The following is an 8,746-nucleotide window of genomic DNA, read 5'->3' as shown; positions in this document are numbered from 1 at the left end:
ACTACTAGCAAGTTTGATCTGATTATATAACTCTTGCATTCCCTTTCTTTAGTTGCTCAAATTTAGATGTCATTCTTAGTTATTTTCTTCTTCTATTCGTTAGGATTCATGATTTGATTTAAAGCTTGAAATAACTTTGTTTTCTGTTAAATCTTGAGTTAGTTAACTAGGCTTGGCTTGGATGTTCCTCATGCTTATTTCGACTCTAATGTGCTGTACTGTCTTCCTTCTCGGGTTCATATCCTTCTTTGTTCATCAAAAATCATGCCTGTTTACTTTCTTATGTTTCTTGAATACAAAAAATAAAACATATATAGCAAGAAGCCGTTAAAGTTTATGCTTGTTTAAGATATCACAAGTTTCAACTAAGAACGACATAAGTCTGCTTTGATTTAAACTTATTTTAATCTTCCTTTATGTTTGCGTAGGTTTGTCTTTCATTCCATATTTCGTATGTGCGGCTTCTCTTTGCAAATTTAGTTTAGGAATGTGATTGCAATTCAAATTTTGCGGCTTGTCTTGTATTTGAATATAACATCTATCACCTTTGTCTTTGGTTATGTTTCAGTCTGTATCGAATATAGTTTATATATTATTCTAGTTGCTTGTTCAAGTGTTGCCGATTGAATCTGATTGTCCCCTCCTCATTTACTGTAAGTATATGTGTAAATTGGTCGATATAGCTGTTAACTCTTGAAGGGACTATCGAATAAACTTGTCAAGTTTGAAAATGACTTCCCACTGGAATCATTCTAGTACACCTAGAAAGTATGTTGTTATGAAGGTGTAGAGCTCATGTCATGTGATGAACCAAGTTTATGTTATGCATCTCTTAGTTAAGTATAGATGATTCTTGTCGAATTGTTACACTCATTGGAATAGTTTCCTCCTCTGTTAAATTTTTTTGACTTGGAAATAAACTTTTGTCCATAGGATGCTTCAATTATTTCCCTTTAAAAAATAAAAGGAACTAGTCCTTATTGAATAAGCTTTGTGCGATGCTATAACTGTAATAAAAAAGGGCCATAATTCACTATAACATGACATCATCACGTTTTTAGTTCTCTTGTTCATAAAAGTTTCTTAAGGATTACTAGAGAATCACATTGATGGAGTGTATTATTGGTAACCAAGTCATATTAATTGTAAAAGTCTCACTCCCCAACCTTGGAATTTTTTATTGTAAGTCTCTTGATTCTCACTAATTTATTGTATTAGCCTGTTTCTATATGTCTGCCACATTTTATCTTTAGTTGATAGTAAAAAGACATGTCTGAATTCTCGAAGTATTCAGGCTAAAACATGTATTACAGTAATCACATATCCTTTGCAAAGCGCACTATTTAAGAAAATTACTTGCTTCTAATATTCATTTTTTAAATTTTTTTTTATTTTGTTATTTCTAATTTGCTTTTTCATTTTTCTTCTTATGTTTCATGTACAATCAGAGGGCTGGATTTCTATTTTGGAACTCGTTATTGGCTTAAAGTATTAGGCCAACAGTAATTAGGATCATCGCAACGCTTGGAATCTCGCAAACTAGGAGTCCAGTATTTCTTAGCCTTCCTCTTTCCGAGTCTTAATTATATTGTTTGGATATATATTGGCTAACCTTTACTTACAAGTTTTGATATATTGTTTGTCTTTTATTTTTATGTGAACTAATATTATTTGTTTATGAACTTAGTTGAGACACCTTTAGAACAAATGATAAAAAAGATATTTTTCTTAAAAAATGGGTTAACAATTTTACTTATAACACTCTTTCAGGCTTTTTAAGTTGAAAAGAGGGGCTTTTAGTTTTAAAAGTTTTCCAAATGAAGTTTCAAAAGGTTAAAATAATATTTCAAAATTGGGGAAAAGAAATTTATATCAACTTAGTCCTTTATCTTAGGGAATTGGGAAACTTATCATCTAAAATTCTCAATTGAAGTTTAAGGGTGAAATAATATTCATTTAGGTATTTAAGTAGGAAAAAATAGAACTCATGAATTGGGACTTCCAAATGAATTTAGAGATACATAAAGTTTAAAAATAATTAACTTGTGGAATTATATATATATATATATATATATTTTAAATAAGTAGGAAAGTAGGCTTATATCTATTTAACAAAACAAATGTGACTATAGAAGGAGTCCTAATAGTTAGGCCTATTTTTTTTGGATCAACCATTGCTAAAAACATTCTAATCTTTTAACATGTTATTTCAAAATTTTAGATATGTCAACAGGTTCAAATACAAGGTACATATATATATAAAGGTATATATATTCTATATTTTCTCTACATAACTTGTTATTATCTACTATCTCTTTTACTAATGTTATTTATTTATTTTTATAATTTATAAATGCCTACACTTAAATATACATATTACTTTACTACATATAATCTATCTTAAATTTGTCTATACATGTATATAAATAATAAGTGTTCATATGTTCTAAACAACTTATATGTATATATACTATACTTTATAATAAACATAATTTTTAGATCACAAATTCTATCTAATATTTTAACATTAGTATCATTATTATTTATTTATTTTAATTTTTTTAGGAAACTCTATTTTTATCCAAATTACATATTACATATTACTACATATTTACACTCCACTACTGTCTTATTTTTCACGTCTTAATGAAATGACATATTTTCATAAATTCAACATCTATATACTTTTAGGATAACTTTACTATGATACATCTATATTTTTAACATATAAAAATTAACATACTTTTAAGTACATCTATTTTTTTTTACAACATGATGAAAATACTACTATTAAATCCAGGGGCGGACCCACGTTGTATCCAGGGGGTTCAACCGAACCCCCTCGGCAAAAAATTACACGGTATATATAAGGTAAATTTTCTGCATTTCTGTAGATATATATATTTTGAACCCCCTCAATAACAAAGAGAAATTGATGGCATAGTGGCAAGTACCCTTGAAACTAAATTGTATGTCACCGGATCGAATCCCAGTGAAAGCTTTTTTTTTAGTATTTTTTTTAAAATTTTCAATTCTATTTTTCAAATTTTTTTTACTTTAAAAAATGTGCTAAAAGTTTGGTTTTAAACCCAAAAGAATTCAAGGTTTCCATTTCTAAAGGCTTATTTACACGTTTATACTTTTATTTTTCGAACCTCTTGAACGAAAATCCTGGGTCCGCCACTGATTAAATCTATTTTATAAGGCATATATATGTCGTACCTTGTATTTTACTCTTTTCTTAAACTAACCAATTAACTTATCATTGATTTTTAAAGCAAATAAATAAACAAGTTTTCCTAATCATATTTTTCTAAATTGAGTTTAAGGACTATCTTCGGATAAGCTCTGAGGGATGCTTAACACCTTCCCCTCAAGTAACCAAAACCCTTACTCAGAATCTTACTAGTTTCGCAAATCAAACAGAGTTTACATTTACATAAAAATGGTTTTCCTAATATTTTCCTTAAAATTTAGGTGGCGACTCTAAAACAAAACAAAAATAAAACAATTTTTCCAAAAAAAAAAACAGAGTGTCAGCCATATTATGTTGTGAACTGTTTCGACCAGTTCGAAATAGGGTGCGACAACATCCAACAACAGCAGCGCCTTCTCCAACGAAGCTGCGGCAGCTCCGGTGACCTCTCCTTATCGGTTTGTCATATTATTTTACTTTCTCTTTGAATTACTTTTGTTATCTGTCTAATATATATAGAAATCCAGCAACCGTTTAAAGATTTCAAAATTTTAAATATGAATACTAATTAAAAGACAATGTTTTTTAGGACAATGATGAAAATGCGATTTTATCTAAAACAAAGTCATTTAATGAAGAGCAAAATATTCAAACAACATTTTTAAGGGTCTTCAAATACCTTCAAACTATTGGAAATGGTACAACTAGTAATAAGTGGGTTTGTAAACTAGTTTAAGTAATTAAATTATAATCAATGGATGGTTGTCACGTATTTTAAAAATTATTTAAATGATAATCCGTATAAAAATGGCCAATATATATATTGGACTCAAATGTGAATGGCAGGGGTATGTGGGAGTCAATAGGTGGATGGAGGTATAGTTTTGTACCATTTTCAATAGTTCAAGGGTATTTTAGACCCATTTCAGTACTTTTAATATAGTGTAGAAGGCCATACACTTCAACATGGTATCTTAGCAGACATAAGTCATGTGATCGAATCTCACCGCTATCCATATAAACAAGAATTTCCACGTGCTTGACCCATGTAAAGAAAATCAGGCCCGCACGTAAGGGCAGCTTGTTGAACATACAATTAAATAATAAAAGTATGATCTCTCTAACATGTTAAGTTTTTTAAATAAGATCGATGGTCACACACTTCAATACATTGGAGGTGAGCCGAGTCCAATCGTAGCTAGCTAGTACTCCCTCTATCCCTATTTACTTGTCAAATTTTGATTTGACACACTTTTTTTAAAAAAAAATTGATATATTGATCTTATCATTTTACCATATGATAGGGTGCCAAACATTTATCTAACATTCATGCATTACCAATTAATCAACAGCAGACAATAATTCACTTTGCATATGCTACTAATCTAGTATTTAATTTGAAGTAATAATACCTATCGTACATTTACTGTTAAGTGCAACAGTTGGCCTTGTTATAATTTAGTATAAATACCCATGCATCGTCAGAAGGTTAGCAGCACATCAACTTAAGAATTATAAAGTGGTTAATTAATTCATATTCTCTAGATTTGAACATGGCTTCCAAAGCAACTCACTCCTCAGTTACCCTTTTCCTATCACTGAATCTCCTCTTCTTTGCTCTTGTAAGTGGACAACAAACGTGCCCAACTTTGAAACTTGGTGTGTGTGCTGAGATACTTAATTTTGTGAATGTAGGAGTCGGGTCTCCATCAACTATGCCATGCTGCAGTTTGATCCAGGGACTGACGGACCTAGAGGCCGCGGTTTGCTTGTGCACGCACATCCATAAGAGCAAATGTGCTGGGAATTAATTTGAATGTACCACTCTCTCTAGGCCTCATACTAAACCGTTGTGGAAATAATCCTCCTACTGGCTTCACTTGTTAAACTACCCTCTACTTTGCCTCATTATGCTTAATTGCCAATGGGTTAATAAATAAATAAATAAATAAATATCTCGTCGTGCTTATGAAATTATGCACGTACGAACCTTTTTTTAGTTTAAATAAGTGAATTTTGTATAGGCAAATTCATCAGTTGTGTCGTGTGTGAACATGTTTCTCATCTTCTTATGTTACTGAAATATCAAATCAATAAATAAAAGTGGTGTTTATTACCTATCTATGCTTTTCGTAAAATTAAATTGATGATACATGCTATGTACTCTCTTTTTTACTTTCATGTCAAACAATACATATTTTCTATGTTCTAATAAGTGAACTTTGCATATGCATGTTCAATAGTTCTGTTGCCATAATTGCTTAGTATTTATGACAATCTTATTCATCAAAAAAAAAAAAAAAATTAACTTTGTAGTTAATAGTATATTTTTGTCCAATGTTTTAAAAGGTGCGGCGTGAGGTGGGGCATTTTATTTAGTATAGGGCGAGGCGTAAGACTTGAGACGTGGGGCGTAAGCCCTATAGATCTTTACATTTTTAATTTATAATATAGTATAATAATATAATAACACAAAATTATAAAAATACATCAATAGTTTGAAATAATTACAAACATGATCAAGGAAACTCATAGAAAATAAAACTTCTAACATGATTATACAAGTATAAATAATCTAATATCTTAACTTTCTAATGATAAAAGGATTATTATTTCTAAAAATATGTGTTTATCATACTATACAATTTACTCCCCTAAAATATAATTAATAAAACTTACTAGTATTATAATAAAAGCATCACTCCATTATGAATAAAACAAAATTACTTTCGAATAGCTAAATAAAATATGATAATTTTGAGATATATGACAAAACCATGAAGACCAATGATAAGTGAAAAAGTAAAATTTCGCTACGTATTTTTAAAAGAAATACTATGTAATATATAATCACATTCACAATGTTACCAAATAGTAAAGTTGCGATACTACAACTTGTTACTCTCAATCTTCTTATCTCTATAGATTAAAAAATTATTAAGTATCATTCATTTATTCAAGAATTATGAGGGCCAACAATGTTATGTAAAGATTTTAACACATAATTTGTGTAAGATCTATTAGGCGAACCCCGAACATTGGGCTTGAGCGCACTGAAAACTATCTTTTATATACAAAAGGATATTTTTTTCCCCAATTGTATAAATTACTGTTGATTTTGCTTTTACAAAATTGATTTATAATTTTGTAATTAAAACCTATCACGTCGTCACAAAAAAATATTGGTTTTGCCTGAACCTTATCGTGATTAGTGACAATGAAATTTATGATAAAATACAAATTTAATTTGTAGTTAAAAATGAATTATCTTATCATAGAGAAAATTCTAAGACAAATATTTTGTGACAAATGTATTTAATTTATAATAACAAAGATGCGATTATCTTGAAAAATACACATAATTTAGGGTCCGTTTGGATTAACTTAAAAAAAGTAGCTTTAAAGTTAAAAATAAAAAGTCAAATTGAAATGACTTTTAAGTTAAAAAATAAAAAGTAGAGGAAAACCTACTTTTGGTTTTGACTTATTTTAAGTCATTTTAAACTTATTTTAAGTAATTCTTGACCTTGCCAAACACTTCTCAACTTATTTTAAGTTATTTTTTATATTTGTCAAATACTTCCAGAAGTCAAAAACTGACTTAAAAATAGGTTTGACCAACATTTAATCCAATCCAAACACCCTCTTAACCACTACGTTATCCTCTTATCTTGTGACCTTCGCCTGCTTTGAGCGACAAAATTTATTTGTTATGTTATTCCCAACTTTATTGTGTTGTTGAAGAAATTGCCTTAACACACATTTCTTTTCCAATTGAATCTCTAATATCATTTTTCTCATAGACTAATTCATTTCACGCGAACTTTTTTTATTTCAATAGAATCTGCATGTAACATCCTAAAATTCTAAATTAAGACCCTAACCATTCTTGAATTGAGTGTAACCAGCAAAAAGTATATGTAAACCTAAAAAAGGACTCCTAAAACTGAAAAAGAAAGAAACATAAAGGACTCCTCAAGCATTTTTTATAATAAAAAAAAAAAAAAAAAAACTAATAGTCCTAACCTAAAATTACTCCTATACGGATAGTAAAGGAGTCCTAGAATCTGAAGAAATCCAAAGAACACGTATTAAATTATAGGAGTTTCAAGATCAAAGCTATAATTTTATTCAATTTAGAGAAAATGGCCAAAAGCCTCCTAATCTATTGTTGGATTTTCAACTACACACGCATACTTTATGGGGGTCCTATTATCACGCCCCGAGCCTACACCCTGGACATGGCTGGCACTCGAGAACCATTGTTGGTCCCAAGAGAACCATTGGCCTGGCTTACTTACTCAGCGGAAGACTCTAAGCATTAAGAAAGGAATTCAAATGCTAAACAAACTTAACTGTCTCAAACTAAACTCATAATGTTTTGAAAATAAACATTTAACTTAGCCAAAATGGCCACTCAAATTTGAACATAAGTCAATAACAAAATGATGACAAATGAACTAAGATGTGACTGACTATCTATGAAGCCTCTAAAACAACTGAGATGGATGTCGGGACAGGCCCATGACATCCTAATGAACTATCTAATACTGAAAGTAAACAAAACGGATCCTCCGGAATGCAAAGAGGCTCACCAACAGACTCTTAACTGCTCACTGGATCAATAATGTGCTGGATGCCGATCCTAGTTACCTGTGTCCGCATCATAATACGATGCAGGCCAACTGGCATCAGTACATTGAATGTACGAGTATGCGAGTTGGAATGCTAAACACAACATATGCTTGAAAAGAATCTAAAAGGAACTGAAGAACTTACCTAGCTCAACTCAACTCAACATAACTGAACTCATTCCAATATAAAACAGTTTAAACCAAGTGCAATATAAAGAAAAGTTGTTTAAAATTAAAACATGATGTCACCTCTGTGTGTATGCAAAGATACAAATAACTCTGAGATTTATGTAAAAATACAAATAAACTGATGTACATAAAAATACAATAACTACTGTGGAGTTTCTCTAATCGACAACCATCACATAAGAGCTATTGTGATGATACAACGATCTCCCTCACGCTGCCAACACATCATATACCCTGCCAGGGATATAGTTACTAACTTACTAAGTAGATCCACTAGTCTATGCGAAAATGATTCATCTAAAAAGTATGACCCTTTTCTACCCATGATGGCTACATAGTTTATGGGGGTTGTGGGTTCTCTGAACGCTCCCCCATATCGGTGCTCAATACTACTCCCAAAATATGATACTAGCTCTTTATGTTCAAAAACATACTTCTTCTGTGATTTGAGATTAGTGCTCAAAACTTAGCTCAAAGGTTATCTTGGAAATCAAAGTTTCTCCTCTTACTTCATTTAGAAAGCGATAACTCTTTTTTGAAAACTAGCCCGAAGGCCCTTTGGAAATCGAATTTTCTTTTCTTGTTTAAATGTGAAAACATGTTAAACCCTTTGGGAATACATAGTCCTCATATACTTTTGAAGAAATGGACTTCAAACTTTACTCTTTACTCAACTTGAACTTTAAGTTTTAAAACAAAGTTAAAACATTTATAAAAGACTTTTGAA

At 30.4% G+C, this 8,746-nt stretch overlaps 1 pseudogene; it reads left to right on the top strand.

Moving 5' to 3' along the window:
* Positions 1-4,725: 4,725 nt before the first annotated feature.
* LOC125861034 (14 kDa proline-rich protein DC2.15-like) lies at positions 4,726-5,136 on the top strand (annotated as a pseudogene).
* Positions 5,137-8,746: the final 3,610 nt, after the last annotated feature.

This window comes from Solanum stenotomum, chromosome 3, assembly GCF_019186545.1.
Source record: "Solanum stenotomum isolate F172 chromosome 3, ASM1918654v1, whole genome shotgun sequence".
In the NCBI taxonomy this organism is placed as follows: domain Eukaryota; kingdom Viridiplantae; phylum Streptophyta; class Magnoliopsida; order Solanales; family Solanaceae; genus Solanum; species Solanum stenotomum.
Note: the sequence above shows the minus strand (reverse complement) of the source record. Positions and strands in the feature narration are given on the sequence as shown.